The sequence below is a fragment of the Balaenoptera borealis genome, assembly GCF_965194805.1.
Source record: "Balaenoptera borealis genome assembly, chromosome: X".
NCBI lineage: Eukaryota > Metazoa > Chordata > Mammalia > Artiodactyla > Balaenopteridae > Balaenoptera > Balaenoptera borealis.
This window is the reverse complement of record NC_138881.1, coordinates 110,279,377-110,295,607: the sequence shown is the minus strand read 5'-3', so window position 1 is coordinate 110,295,607 and position 16,231 is coordinate 110,279,377. Positions and strand designations below refer to the sequence as shown.

The following is a 16,231-nucleotide window of genomic DNA, read 5'->3' as shown; positions in this document are numbered from 1 at the left end:
TTTCTCTTTCTGACTTACTTCACTCTGTATGACTGACTCTGACTCCATCCACCTCACTACCAATAACTCAATTTCGTTTCTTTTTATGGCTGAGTAATATTCCATTGTATATATGTGCCACATCTTCTTTATCCATTCATCCAATGATGGACATTTAGGTTGCTTCCATGTCCCGGCTATTGTAAATAGAGCTGCAATGAACATTTTGGTACATGACTGTTTTTGAATTATGGTTTTCTCAGGGTATATGCCCAGTAGTGGGATTGCTGGGTCGTATGGTGGTTCTATTTTTAGTTTTTTAAGGAACCTCCATACTGTTCTCCATAGTGGCTGTATCAATTTACATTCCCACCAACAGTGCAAGAGTGTTCCCTTTTCTCCACACCCTCTCCAGCTTTTATTGTTTCTAGATTTTTTGATGATGGCCATTCCGACCGGTGTGAGATGATATCTCATTGTAGTTTTGATTTGCATTTCTCTAATGATTAATGATGTTGAGCATTCTTTCATGTGTTTGTTGGCAATCTGTATATCTTCTTTGGAGAAATGTCTATTTAGGTCTTCTGCCCAAAAAGGTCATGAAGAACCTAGTGGCAAGAAGGGAATAAAGACACAGACCTACTAGAGAATGGACTTGAGGATATGGGGAGGGGGAAGGGTAAGATGTGACAAAGTGAGAGAGTGGCATGGACATATATACACTACCAAACGTAAAATAGATAGCTAGTGGGAAGCAACCGCATAGCACAGGGAGATCAGCTCTGTGCTTTGTGACCACCTAGAGGGGTGGGATAGGGAGGGTGGGAGGGAGGGAGATTCAAGAGGGAAGAGATATGGGAACATATGTATATGTATAACTGATTCACTTTGTTATAAAGCAGAAACTAACACACCATTGTAAAGCAAGTATACTCCAATAAAGATGTTTAAAAAAAAAGAGTGAATGTGCACAAAGCAAAGTATCTGGAAGGCTTCAAAGCAAACTACTAATAGGATCTACCTCTCAAGAACACAAGGTAGATTATATGTCGATTATATCGCAAAAAAGCTGGGGGGAAAAAGAATACAAGGTAGAGCCTACGTGTTTTAATTATGCCTGTCTTAAGGATTGAACTTTTGAAAACAAACAAAGGTTACTTTTGAAATTCACAGAAAACAAAACAAAAATGGTCCTATTATAAATTTAATGAAGCTGCAAGTTATAAAGGATCAGTTACCGTAAGATGCTATTTTTTTCTATAGAAATAGACATAGTTCTATGTACATGCTGGAAAGGTTAAATATCCTACCTTTAATGGTCGTGGAAACAAAAACTTTTGGCTAATTATTACTTAACATAAAATCCAGTGTCCTTAGGTATATTTAATGACATTTGAAGTGACCTTGCTATAAAAGATAAAAGAGAAAAGCATGGAAAAAGGAAAAATTCCTAACCACAAGGAAATCCCATATATAGATGATGTCAGTTAAAATTTATAGCCCAAAACCCCTGTCCAGAAGCACAGAAACACATACGCACGCACACAAATACAATGCATATAGAAGAAAGGACAGAATGCGATAGATTGAAATATCAATTGAGTTTATGCCAGTGAGAGTATCCTCTTTCTTGTTTTATAATTGATTGATTTATCATTTCTTTGCCAGATGCATATATTATCATTAGAATTTGACCAAGAGTAAAGGAAATGTATGAGTATCCATTTAGCCAATGCTGAGTGAAGAAACAATGACAAAAAACTCCACCTACAGTATAACCAGGATACAATTGAAGAAAATAAATAATGATGTGTTCATCTGTGGTTGCAAGTTTGTGTGTTTCAAGCACTGTGTGAGCAAATAGGGGAGTTTATTGATGAGCAGTAGGCTATATTTATTTAGTTAAATAATATCAGCTCTCATGAATGAATGGTTGTACATCTTGTTTACAACATTCGAACACATGTACCCATTAAGCTGTCCATAGTGGTTCCCTTGGGATAGGTTGATTTGGGATGAAGTATTTCCATATGTCTTTCAGAGATGTGTGTATTCTGCAAGAGTTTTCACAATGTTTGTACTATACTGTAATTCAATAGCAAATCCAGAACAAATATGTGCAGAAAAAATTATTGGTGACAACTTGCTGTGTTGACCTCAGGAGGCCTAAGGAATATGAACATACACAACAGGAGGATTGAAGAGACAACCGTATTTTATAAGTCCTTGTCTGTTTGAGGTGGCATTGCTTGTGACTTCCTTGCACTTCTTTATTAATTGGCTGTTGTACCTGGACTTATTGTTAAGAAGCATGTCTAATTTTGAGAAATTCCAAACGAAAGGGGCTACTCTTTAAAAAATAACCAGTATTTCAAAGAATATTTAATGAAGTTTGGAAAGTACTGTAGCCTCAGTAAAAGCAGAAAACATATTTGAACACCAGAGGTCTGAAGGAACTTTAATTTTATTTTTTAGAAGTTATTAGTATATTGTGTAAGAGGTGAGAATGACATTTTAAAAGTCTTTATTCTTGTCGGGATTGAACTTCCATTACTTTCGGCCTTATGACTTCTCAAAATTTGAACAGTTTGCCTATAGCAGGTATTTCTTTTGTAAATCTCTTGGATGATAAGGCTCTTCCTACAGGAGAATAAAGAAATTCCAAGTTCTGCAAATATGTATATGTGTATGAGAATATGGAAATTGTATAAGATGATGATTTTGTCAGAACTACCTTCAGTATGCATCCAATTATGTTCAAAGAGAAATAAACATACATATTTGTACATCATATATAACCATCTATATGTCTACACATGTGTAAAAATTATATATTATATATTTTAATCATAGTGATTATTACAATAAGAATGCAATTAAACTTCACCTCTGCGTCCATATATGCATGTGTGGAGTTTGTGTATGTATATGTATATGTATATATATATATATATATATATATATACATATACATACACACAAATATATATTGATATTTAGCTTCATACACAATAATAAGTTTATATTAAAATGGATTTATTGGGGCTTCCCTGGCGGTCCACTGGTTGGGGCTCCACACTTCCACTGCAGGGGGTATGGGTTAGATCCCTGGTTGGGGAACTAAGATCCCACATGTCGCGTGGTGTGGCCAAAAAAAAAAAAATGGGATTCATTCATGTGTCATCATTTGGACCATCTTTTCACTTCTGTTTCCTGGACAGTTTGTCATTATCATAAAAAATTTGCAAGACTTAATTTTTAATAAGTAAACAAATAAACATTGATGAAATATTATTGATGACTATAAAAAAATATGAATGCTTTCACCTTGACTCTGATAGAATACACACCTGGATCACAATATTAGAGTGATGTAGACACAGACTTTATTTATACAGTAATGTAATCTGTTCTTATATTTTCTAATAATAAAATGTTAAGGTTAAATTTTAGATAAAAATATAGGTTAAGTTTTTGAGAAGGGGGAAAACCCTATATTTTCTGAGGCATACATGTATAGTTGTCATTCAATATTAGTTTTAAGACTATATATATATCATGTTAGCATAATAAAGACCAGAAAACGTAGCTCTTCAAGTAATGATGGCTGAGGGGTGACATCATAGGCATTAAATTTCGGTAAAGTAAGTGTCTTATGAACTGAACATTTCTCTTTTTTTTAAATAAATTTATTTATTTATTTATTTATTTTTGGCTGCACTGCGTCTTCGTTGCTGTGCGTGGGCTTTCTCTAGTTGCGGCGAGAGGGGGCTACTCTTCGTTGCAGTGCTTCTCATTGCGGTGGCTTCTCTTGTTGTGGAGCATGGGCTCTAGGTGCGCAGGCTTCAGTAGTTGTGGCATGCAGGCTCTGTAGTTGTGGATCACGGGCTCTAGAGTGCAGGCTCAGTAGTTGTGGCACACGGGCTTAGTTGCTCTGTGACATGTGGGATCTTCCCGGACCAGGGCTCGAACCCGTGTCCCCTGCATTGACAGGCGGATTCTTAACAACTGCACCACCAGGGAAGTCCCTGAACTGAACATTTCTTCGTTAGGATCCTAATATTTTTGCTGAATGTAGTGATCAAGAAGCTCTTTGCCAATGTTTTATTTACTAAAAATCAGGTCTTGCAAATTTTTCATGAAAATATGATCCAAACCATGACGTACAAATAAATCTCATTTTAATGTAAACTTGTTTTGTATGAAGCTAAATATACATGTATGTATGTGTATATTGAAATGAGTGCATGAGTGTATGGAAACAGTTTGTATGGGCATGTTAAAAACATAATCCAAATGTTTTTATCAGAGGTACTAACAAGTACTGTTTATGACAGTGCTTTACTCTTGATCAGCACGCATTTATTTTCTGAATCCTTTGCAAGCACCATGTCGTATTTACGTATGAGAAAATGCTATATGACTGATCCCTAAGATATAATCAGTGAAACACACATACACATTAAAATTGCAGGAAGCCACTGAAGGCCCTATAATGATGTAGGAATGTGCCTGTGTTCCAATGTTAAATGATGAAACCATGAGGCTAAACCATGTCTGTCCCCTCTGACTGGAATTTGTACATATTTGAGTATGTGTATCATTTCACATGGGCACTGTATAATATGAAGTCTTGAGAACTATCTAACACTTATCTTAGGCTTCCAGACAAATAGCTGCCTCTCCCTAAATACACCCAAGGACTAGTGCCAGGCCAGTAAATGGAGGAGGACTCCCAGGGAACCTGGGAAATGAGCCAGGTCAAGAACCACAAGTACTAGTGCCTAGATTTGCTCTTCTCCAAGCCCTTAGGTGCAAACATTTTCTTTTCCCCCTTAGGCCTGGATCCCGGAGGTTCGCCTCTTGATATCCCAAGACAATTTGGTAACAAAACACTTGAGGTATAATGCTGAGTGAAGAAAAAGTAGAACTGCAAAGACTAGGTAAGTGGAAATTGAGCTCTTGAACCGAAAAGTTGCCTGAGGAGAGTGTAGGTTTAGGCCTCAGTTTGATTGCAGATGTAAACCGAAAGCAAAATCACAATAGTGTGAGCAGGTTTCTTCAAACTGGGCAAGAAGCAAGGCAGCCATATTTCTTCCCGCCTGTGTCTCTTGGTCACATTTTTTTCACACCCGACGGGCGGGAGAAGAGGGCATGGGGGCAGTGTTAGGTAGAATTTCTGGAGCAATACTGCCATCGTGAGGAAGTCACTGGTAGAAGTCCCAAGGTTTCCCCTCTGAAAGGACTTTTACTTTGGAAAGGACCCTTCTAGAAGGTGAGGAGGCTGAAGGGCCGGGCCCCCAGCCAGAGCTTGGTGTCTGCTCCAGAAGCCAACCAGGAGCTAAGGTGGGGTTCAGGTGTCGGGGCTGGCCTTTGGGGAGGCAGGACAGCCAGCAGATGCCAGGAAGTCCAGGCACAGGAAGTCGTGGGGTGGGGTCTTGGTATTCTCCCGGGGTGGGCGGGACCAGAGGAAGCCGCTAACAAAATGCTAAGCCTGTGGGTATATTTCTTTCTCCCTGCGCCTCAGAGCACGTGGTGATCCCTTGCTCTGGGACCTGGGCCCTTTGTGGTAGCAGAGTCAGAGCACAGAGGACAGGACAATTCCTGGGGGCTTATAGCAGGACAAAGTGTGTTGCTGGAGGTCTCAGGTGCACCCAAATTGGAGCTGAGAGAGCCTGAAGAAAAGTGGAACCACCCAGCCAAGCCAAGAAGGGTTACCACTTCTGCTATGAGAGCAGATCTCGCACAAACAGATGGGAAGCAGAAACAAGGGGAGAGGATTGAAGATGAACCCACGTTTTAAAAGTCCTTGTCTGCAGGAGGTGGCATTACCTGTGACCTCACTTCACTTCTTCATACATGGCTGTTGTAGCAGGTACACTGTAAAGAAGCATGATTGTTTCTAGAAATGCGAAAACAGGTGGCAAAGATTTAAAACATGTCAGAACTCCAAAGAATAGTTAATGATGTTTTAAAAAGCATTCAAGCTGCAAAGTAGGAAAACTTGTTTTAATGCTCAGGGTAGAAGGGAATTTGAACATTGTTTTTTAAAAGTACATATATGTGCAAAGTGAAGAGAGAAAAATGCATGGCAAAGATGTTTTAAAAGTGGTTATTTCTTCTGATTGAGGTACCAATTGTTTTCTACTTTATAATTTCTCAAAACTGAATGCTTTGCCAGTAGGTATAACTGTTGTAATTTCTTGAAATAGAAGGGTTTTCTAGAGTAAGCTATAAAACATTTTCAAGCACTCAGAAATATATATTGATATGCAAGTATGCAAACGGTATAAGGTAGTGCTGAGGATTGTGTAAAACTACAGCCAGTATGCGTCCAATTATGTTTAGAGAGAAGCAGTCCTGTGTGTGTGTGTGTGTGTTTGTATATGTGTGTGTAAACATTTATTTATATATATATGTATATGTATACACATACATATATATATAAACATTTTAAAAAGCTGCATATTTAAAATGATGGCCAGTGTTATAGTGAGTATGCTTTTCAACTTGAAATTCTCAGTTGACATTTATATCCATATTTATATTTATATAAAGCGAGGCATTAATGAAAGATTATAGCTGCATGTAAAGGGTGTGAGTGCATCCTCCTTAAATTAAAGTCTTCTTAGGATACACATCTGGGTGATGGAATTTGAGAGATACCAATTTCAACCTTCAATTATTGAATTCTGTTTTCGTTCTTTACAGTCTTTAAAGAAAATCTTAAGATAAAAATTGGGTGTAAATTTTGAGTAGTATAAGAAAAGAAACCCTAATGTTCTGGCTCATGAGTATCCAGTGTCTGTTCCAATATTAGTTTTAGAAAAAAAAAATTTGTACATGTGTGTCATCGTATTAATGATTAGGTAAGGCAAATCTCAAAATCAAGATTCCTGAGTGGTGGCATTATTGGTGTTTTAGGTCCTGTGTATGTATTAAAAAAAGATTAAGTGAGAACCTAATTAATATTATTTAATTAATGGGTCAACCGAGTAGTTCTTTGCAAGTGTTTTATTGTCTAAAATCCAGGTCTTGCAAATGTTTAATGATAATTTCAAACTACCCAGGAATCAGAAGTGAAAATTTGGGATCTAAGACAGTATGCATATATAAGTCCAATTTAAATGTAAATTTGTTGTAGTTTATTACCATAAATATAGAACTGTGTTGTGTGTGTTGAAAGAATGGAAGTAAATGTGCAAAAGGTTATTAGTGCTTAATACAGACTTTCTGACAACACTTTTATTCTCGATCAGCACATGGTTATTTTCTAAACCCTTTGCAAGCACCATGTGTTAGTTGCTTACGAGAAAATGAAGGGAGACTGATCCCTAAGACTTAATTAAGTAGCATACACATACATAATAATAAAGTCAAAGGAAGCTGTTGAAGGTCATAATCACATGCATGGGAACACTGTTGTGTTCCAGTGTTAAATGATGAAACCATGAAACAAAATCCTGTCCCTTCTGACTGGAATTTATATACGTTCGAGTGTCTGTGTCACTCCAAGTGGAACAGTGTGTGGAATTAAAACTTGAGAGCTATCCGGACCCTCCTCTTAGGGTTCCAGCCAAATAGCTGCCTCCCAGTCAACACAAGGCCTAGTGCCCACTCAGAAAGTGGAGGACTCCCAGGGAACCTGGCAGTGAGATCAGTAAAGAACCACGTGGCCTGGTGCTGAGACTTGTTCTTCTCCAGGCCCTTATTTCCACCATTTTCTTTACTCTCTTAGCCCTGGATCCCTAAGAATTGCCCATTACAGCAAATAACAAGGGACAATGTTGGGGGTCAAGGCAGAGCGAAGAAGACCAGACCGGCAAAGGTTTGGTAGAGTAGAAATGAAATTCTTGAAAAGAAAACATGGCTGATGAGAGTAGGTGGTTTAGGCCTCAGTTTGATTTATCAGGGAAACTAGCAGCAAAAATATGTGTGTTTGAGCAAATTTCCCCCACACAGGGCGATAGCAAGGCAGCTTTTTTCCTGACTCCTTTGTGTCTTGGTGGCTTTTTCAGGTTGAATGAGCAGGAGTAGGCCTGGGGTGGGTGGGGGCGGGCTGGGTTAATTGGCTTTTCCAGAGCAATACTGCCACCTAGAGGAAGTAGTCTGACAAAACCTAAAGTTGTTAGCACTCCTGTGAGGCCTAGAAGTTGAGAAAGGTTTGGTCTTTTGCGAGGTTGAGTGGAGGCTGGCCCTGAGCTGGGCCTCCTTCACTTCAAATCTGAAGCATTTGGGTCTAGATATCCTTGAGGCTGTTCTTGGTTAAGGGCAGCCAAGGAAGATTTGGAGACATTTGAGAAAGCATGCCCCAGTGGTCAAGTACGCTATGAAGATGTAAGGTGGCCTCTGACCTCTTCACCCTACTTCAGCTAAGCAGATAGCAAAGAAAGCCTGTATCAGATGAACTAAGCTGCCTGATTGTTGTAACAATTTGACTTGGTCATATGCTACACTGTGTAAAGACAGTGACCCATATCTGCAGTTAGAATTGAGTGTGACAGAATTCCCTAGACCTGGAATTCTTCGTGCTCAAGAATTTTCAGTTCACACATTTTGGTATGCATTAAGAGACTACATTTGGCCAGGAAGTGGATGGAAGCCTAAAACAACAGCACCTTTCTGAGTCTCAGGAATTCAAGCATGATACCATGACCCAGTAACAGGAGATTGTAACTCTTGCCAACCCTAACTACCGCTCAGCCATTGATACTCATCTCAGATCAAAAGCTGTTTCAGAATGAAAAGTTAACAAAAAAACCCCACCCAGTAGGAAATGTGGCAAAGGAAAGAACAGGCACTTTCCAGGCAATAAAAGGCCACGCAACACAAAAGTCTTACTAGTAGAGATTCTCAAATTCACCAGTACCAAAATAAATTGCAATTCCACCTGTTCTCCTATAATACTCTTCACTCTTCCTTATAACCCTGAGCAAGCCGCTGAAAATAAAGCCATTAATATCACCCAGTTTGTGTAATGATTTGTAGAATTGGACAACCTCCTAACCAGGTGAGAAGCATTGTCAATTGGCTCAACTCTTTGGAGGTCAGTTGGTCAGCATTGGTTAATCTTTCACAGGAGAATACCCTTTGTCCAGAGACTCTGCCTCTCAAAAGTGATCACACAGCCACACTCCCACAGGAAAGCAGAGAGGTGGAGCCAAGGAGGATCATTGAGTTTTCCTTTATAAGAATGGATAGTGAGGAGGGGCAAAGGGTCCATTTTCTGGGTTCAGCTTCAGCAAGTTCAGCTAGAGCAGGCAGTCTTCGTCAATCTTTGGAAAGACTGAAATCCATTCTCTTGAGTCCTTCTCAGGAGAGATGTCCAAAAATTTGATTCAGGGGAAAAAAGCAAAGTGTTGAAACTTCAGGATCAAACCATCCTAGGTGTCTAATACAAGGAAAATGAAAAGGAAAAATAAAGTCTGTCTTTTTCTACTTATTACATACATGGTTAATTCAAGTCGAACACATAAACACATGTATTTTAAAAAGTGAATAGGCACAAGGGAAGTATCCGGAAAGTGTACAACCAAACAAGTGACAGTGTCTAACTTTCTAGAGTGATGTTTCCAATGGCTTGCCTTCAAGTTTTAACTTTCTACTTGTCTGAAGTCTTGAAGTGTTGAAAGCAAGAAAAGCTTGCATGTGAAATGTTTTAAAAAAGAAACGAACGTTATCCCAACATGCAATTAAGAAAAGAGTGTGTTACAAGATCTATTTTTCTTTTAAATATGTGCACAGGTCTATGTATACGCAGGATTTAAAGGCCTCACTCTTAATTGTTATACAAACAGAAAGGCATTTCTAAATTGTGCTTAACGGAAAATCCTGTTTCTGAAGCATATTTAAAGTCGTATGAAGAGGCGTTTATAAGACCTAAGACAATGATGATAGAAGGAAACAACTCAAACTGTAAGGATATTCCACATGTATCATGTAAGTCAAAATCCATACCAGCAAACTATGACAGCCATTACACAGGTGCCCACACATGTATAATTATATAATAAATGTAACATAAAAGCAAAATGCAGTAGATCAAACATCAATGGTGTATCTACTGAGTTCCTGTGACTCAGAGTATCATTTCTTTTTTTTTCTTTCATGAAAACAGATATTACTTTAAAAAAAAATTTTCTTAATTTTAAAAAAAATTTTTATTGGAGTATAGCTGCTTTACAGTGTTGTGTTAGTTTCTACTGTACAGCAAAGTGAATCAGCTCTGCATGTACATATATCCCCTCTTTTTTGGATTTCCTTCCCATTTAGTATCATTTCTTTATTGCTTTATATTTCGTCAAATTACTGATTCTTTTCCAGATGCATGTTATTCTTATGATTTGCTCAGTAATAAAGGAATGCTATGAGATTTAACCATGAAAAACTATCATATTGCTCATGAATAGTTAATGCTATTGGCAATTGCCCACTGTCCACTGTTGACTCAAAAATTCAGGGCACCAAACTCCATGTACAATGTGACCAAGATGGGTTTGAAGAAAAGAAATGGAAATGTTTAGTGTGTGTGTGTGTGTGTGTGTGTGTGTGTTTAGCATTGTGCTGAGGAGTATAGGGAGTATAATGATGACATGTAGGCTAAATCTATTTAGCTCTTGAAAATAGTTTTATATCACTTTTATTAAATTTAAACCAACATACTCATCAAGCTGCTAATAGTGGTTCCCTTGGGAAACAAGGATTTGGGATAAAGTGTTTCTATTTGTTCTTCATAGACTGTGTATTTCAAGAAGCCAATAATATATTTGTAATTTGAGAACCAATTCAGAACAAATATGTACAGAAGAAATTATTAGCAAAACTTAATTTGGTGGCCATTTGAGACCTAATGTGTTTATATCTCTAACTGATCACAGAAAACAAAGAGCATTTGAGACACCCATGTTTTGGAAATCCTTGTCTGCTTGAATGGGCATTACTTATGACCTCACTGCACTTTATACATGGCTAATGTACCCAGTAATTTTGTAAACAGGTATGCTTAATTCTAAGAAATGCAAAAAGATGGGGAGGCACCTTTAGACATATGAAGTATTCCAAGGAATATTTAATGATGTTTGCAAAGAACTCAAACTATAATCAGTGAAGAAAACATATTTGAACACTTGAGGTACAAGGGAACTGGGATTTTAGGCTAAAAAATATATGTGCACAGGAAACATGTAAGAATGTATGGCAGAGAGAGTTTAAAAGTTATAAAGTTTTGACTGAGGTGCCATTTATTTTTGGCTTTAAAATGTGAACAGGTTGCCAACAGTAGATGTCACTCTTTTAATTGCTTGGAAGAGAGACCTCTTTCTAAGATAAAATGTTAAGAAATTTCAAGCTGGGTAAAATATATATTGACACGAGACCACACAATTTACATACGGTTATGCAGAAGACTTTGTGTAAAACTACACCCAATATAAATAAAATTATAATTAAGCAGAAACAAATGTGCACATGTATATATATGCATATAACATATACCTCATACATACTGTATATTCAATATATAAGTAAGGCAATAAAAAGCATTTTTAATAAATTATTTATAAAAATGAGGACTTGCAAATTTTATATAATAGTCTTAAAATGCCTGGGAATCAGGAGTGAAAATTTCTTATGGAAACCATAATGTACTAACATTCAGTTTTGGGGGTTTTTTTCCTTATGGTTTATTTTTTTTTTAACATCTTTGTTGGAGTATAATTGCTTTAGAATGGTGTGTTAGTTTCTGCTTTATAACAAAGTGAATCAGCTATACATATACATATATCCCCATATCTCCTCCCTCTTGCGTCTCCCTCCCACCCTCCTTATCCCACCCCTCTAGGTGGTCACAAAGCACGGAGATGATCTCCCTGTGCTATGCGGCTGCTTCCCACTAGCTATCTGTTTTACATTTGGTAGTGTATATATGTCCATGCCACTCTGTCACTTTGTCCCAGCTTACCCTTCCCCCTCCCCGTGTCCTCAAGTCCATTCTCTACGTCTGTGTCTTTATTCCTGTCCTGCCCCTAGGTTCTTCATGACAAGTTTTTTTTTTTTTTTTTTTAGATTCCATATATATGTGTTAGCATACGGTATTTGTTTTTCTCTTTCTGACTTACTTCACTCTGTATGACAGACTCTGGGCATATACCCTGAGAAAACCATAATTCAAAAAGAGTGATGTAACATTCAGTTTTAATATAAATTTATTGTTGTGTTTGAACACAAATATAGAACCCTGTGTATTGAGAGGAGTGGAAAGACATAATCCAAAAGGTTATCAGTGGTCGTAAGTTTTATGGCAGTGCTCTACTCTTGATCAGCACATGGTTATTTCTGAATCCTTGGCAAGCACATCTTATTAATGAGGAAATGGTTTTAAAACTGATCTCTAATGGACTAGGTTATCTGAGTAACCTCTGATTAGAAGATATATATATATCTTCTATATATACACACATATATCCTGCCATGTAGGGCATTGTATGGCAGTTAATGGTGAGAGCTATGTGGACCCTCTTCTTAGGGCCCCAGTCAAATTGCTGCCAACAACTCAACATACAGAACCTATGTCTTTACCTAGAAAATGTAGGAAAATTACTTGAGAGCCATAGAGATGAGCCAGGCAAGGACACATGGATATGTAGAGATGCCCTCCTGGTTGGATTTTCAGCATTTTATTTTTCTGTTTAGGCCTGGATCCCTGAGACTTACCCACAGAAGCAGACAACTTGATAACTTGGGAAAAGGCTGGAGATATAATGTGCTGAGTGAACAAAAACAGAACTGTGAAGACTAAGCCTAGTGGAAACTGAATTCTTGCTAAGAGAAGACGCCTGATGAGGGTGGGTAGTTTTAGGCCTCAGTTTTCAGATGAAAACCAAAGCAAAAGTACAGCAGCGAGCAGGTTTAATTAAACTGGACAAGATACTAAGTAGCTATATTTCCCGGTGACTTGGCCTCTTGGTAACGTTTTTTTCTAACAGGATGGGCGGGTGAAGAGGGCTGGGGGGGCAGGGAGGAAAATACTCGTTGGCATAGATGGTGCACTACTGCCATCGTGAGGAAATAGTTTAAAATCTAACTACGCCGGCATTGCTTTCTTTCCGTGAGGACTTTCAGTTTCGAAAGAGCCATTCAGTGGAAGGGCTTCTTGAGCCCTGGTCCCAGATTGGGCCTCCCTGTCTTCTCTGAGTTATTATAGGAGCTCTGGCCAAAGTCCTAATGCTGGTATGCCAAAGGTGAGGTCCAGGTGTAGGAGCCGGCCAGTGGGACTGCCTGGACTGAGCCATCAGCCGCAAGGAAGTCCCAGCACAGGAAGTTGTGGGGTGAAACTGTCAAGTAGTTAAACATGGACTTATACACATATAAAAACACATCAATGCTCAAACTCCTGAAACCAAAGATAAAGACAACATTTAGAGGACAGCTGGATACAAAAGGCAAGATATTCCCTGGAGAGTAACAAATATAAGATTTATAGTAGACTGGACAAGCATTATGCAAGCTATAAGGAAACAGACTGGCATCTTAATGGTACTGAAAACAAAACAAAACAAAATAAAAATAAAATGATCAACCCAGAATTTTATACCATCAAAAATGTCTTTCAAAATAAGGAGAAAAAAAAAAGGAATGTGGTATCAGACAGACACCCGAGATTGACACAAAGAATCAGAGATCTATAGAAAGAGTTAAAATGAAAGTAAATACAAAAGACATTTTTCCTTATTTCTAATTGTTTTAAAATATATTTGACTGTCTATTAGAAAAATAGTAGCATGTTTTATTTTATTTTTTATAGTAAATTTTATTTTATTTATTATTTATTTTAAAAAATTTATTTATTTTATTTATTTTATTTTCGGCTGCATTGGGTCTTCGTTGCTGCGCATGGGCTTTCTCTAATTGTGGCAAGCAGGGGGCTACTCTTTGTTGTGGTGCAGTGGCTTCTCATTGCGGTGGCTTTTGTTGCTGCGGAGCACGGGCTCTAGGCGCGCAGGCTTCAGTAGTTGTGGCTCACGGGCTCAGTAATTGTGGCTTGTGGGCTCTAGAGCACAGGCTCAGTAGTTGTGGCACACAGGCTTGGTTGCTCTGCGACATGTGGGATCTTCCCGGACCAGGGCTCGAACCCGTGTCCCCTGCATTGGCAGGCAGATTCTTTTTTTTATTATTATTATTAATTAATTTTATTTATTTATTTTTGGCTGCGTGGGGTCTTCATTGCTGTTGCTGTGCACGGGCTTTCTCCCGTTGTGGTGAGCGGGAGCCACTCCTCGTTGTGGTGCGCAGGCCTCTCACTGCAGTTACTTCTCTTGTTGCGGAGCACAGGCTCTAGGCACGCGGGCTTCAGTAGTTGTGGCACTCTGGCTCAGTAGTTGTGGCTCTCGGGGTCTAGAGCTCAGGCCCAGCAGCTGTGGCGCACGGGCCTAGCTGCTCCGTGGCACGTGAGATCCTCCCAGAGCAGGGCTCGAACCCATGTCCCCTGCATTGGCAGGCAGATTTTTAACCACTGCGCCACCAGGGAAGTCCCCAGCAGGCAGATTCTTAACCACTGTGCCACCAGGGAAGCCCAGTAGCATATTTTACAGGTATAATGACAGCACAAAAGATGGGAAGCAAGACCATATTGTCATAAGGTTCTTACAGTATACAAGAAGCGATACATTATTTGAAATTAAACTGGGATTAATTATATATATATTTTTTAAACCCGAGTCAACCACGTACAAATTTGAAAAGGAGTATAACTGATGCACTAATAGTGATAAAACTGGAATCATAAAAAATGCTCAGTTGATCCACTAGAATTTCAGGAAAGATGAAAAAAAGAACAAATAGAAGACAACCAGCAAAATGATAGATTTAAATACTACCATATTAATAATTACATTCAATGTAAATGATCTAAATAATCTATTTAAAAGACAGAGATTTTCAGATTGTATTAATAAAAGTAAGAACCAAGTATATTCTGGCTATACGAAATTCACTTTAAATATAAAGATATTGATATGTTAAAAATAAAAATGATAGGATAATATATACCAAGCAAACACTAATCAAAAGAAAGCCATAGTGTCTCTTTTAATCTCTAAAGGGAGCCCTAACGGTGAAAGATATAGACAAAAACATAGAAGAACTATATTGGAGAAGATCAACTTTAAGGGAGAAGAGAACTTTAAAAAATAATTATTCTCAATATCTTCAGACAGTCAAGAGATGATATTGCAACTGTGATAGAAAAAAAGGATGCAATGAGAAGAATAACGAAAAAGAACACAACAATTAAAAGTAACATAGTAGAAATACAAAACTCATGAAAGAGGTTGGAAAAAGACCATACTTGTAATTTTAAAAATTGAAAAAGGGAAAAAACTAAGAAAATTAGAGTACATCTGTAAATGTGATTTATTATCTGAATAATAGGAGTTCTCAGGAAGTTCACAGAAATGTAAAATATTATATTCCAGGTTGAAAGGGGCCACCAAGTTGCCAGCATAGTGGGTAAAAAAGACCTACCTGAGGACATATTATGAAATTTCGGAACACCAGTAACAGGGAAGATCATATAACTAACCTACAAGTATGAAGAATCAGAATGACTTTGAACTTCTGAACATCAACACTGGAAACTAGAATTCAGAGAAACAATGTCTTCAAAATACTGAAGAAAAATTATTTCCAACTTAGAATTCTATACACAGCCAAACTTTCAATGAAATGTAAGAATAAAGATATCCTTAGATATGCAAGGTCTTAAAAATTTAGCCTTATAGCCTTTTTCAAAAAGTTACTTTACCTTGTGCTTTAAAAAAAAGTTTTACAAACAATTAAAAAAGGGAAAATATGGGTTTCATGAAATTGGAGATCCCATAGAGGAGATATGAAAAAAAAGTCCCCTGAATGTGGATGAAAGGAATATCAGAATGTTAAGCACCAGACAGAGGGGAATCCAGGACACATTGAAGGGGGTAAGAGAATCATGAGATAAATTTTGCCAAGTAGATCAAATTGATACAAATACTTAATATGAATGAAATTCTTGAGAGATATTTTAGATAGCTTGTATACTTCCATAGAGGAATATATATGTATAATAAATTTATTTCAGTCATTATGCATGAGCAAAATAGGATTTTAAATAACATCTGTTTTCATCATCATACATATGAAGTATAGTGATATTTCATAAATAACTATGATTAATTAATGAAACAAATGGAGTTATTTGTTTAATGTCTAGAAAACAAGC

The 16,231-nt window shown here is 37.7% G+C and overlaps 1 protein-coding gene across 1 annotated transcript in view; it reads left to right on the top strand.

The window, feature by feature from the left end:
• Positions 1–2,444: 2,444 nt before the first annotated feature.
• IGSF1 (immunoglobulin superfamily member 1) overlaps positions 2,445–16,231 on the top strand; it is a 453,756-nt gene continuing 439,969 nt past the window's right edge. Inside the window, exon 1 of the mRNA XM_082377825.1 lies at positions 2,445–5,854. The gene's annotated coding sequence lies outside the window, so the exon portion shown is untranslated. The remainder of the gene's footprint in view (positions 5,855–16,231) is intronic.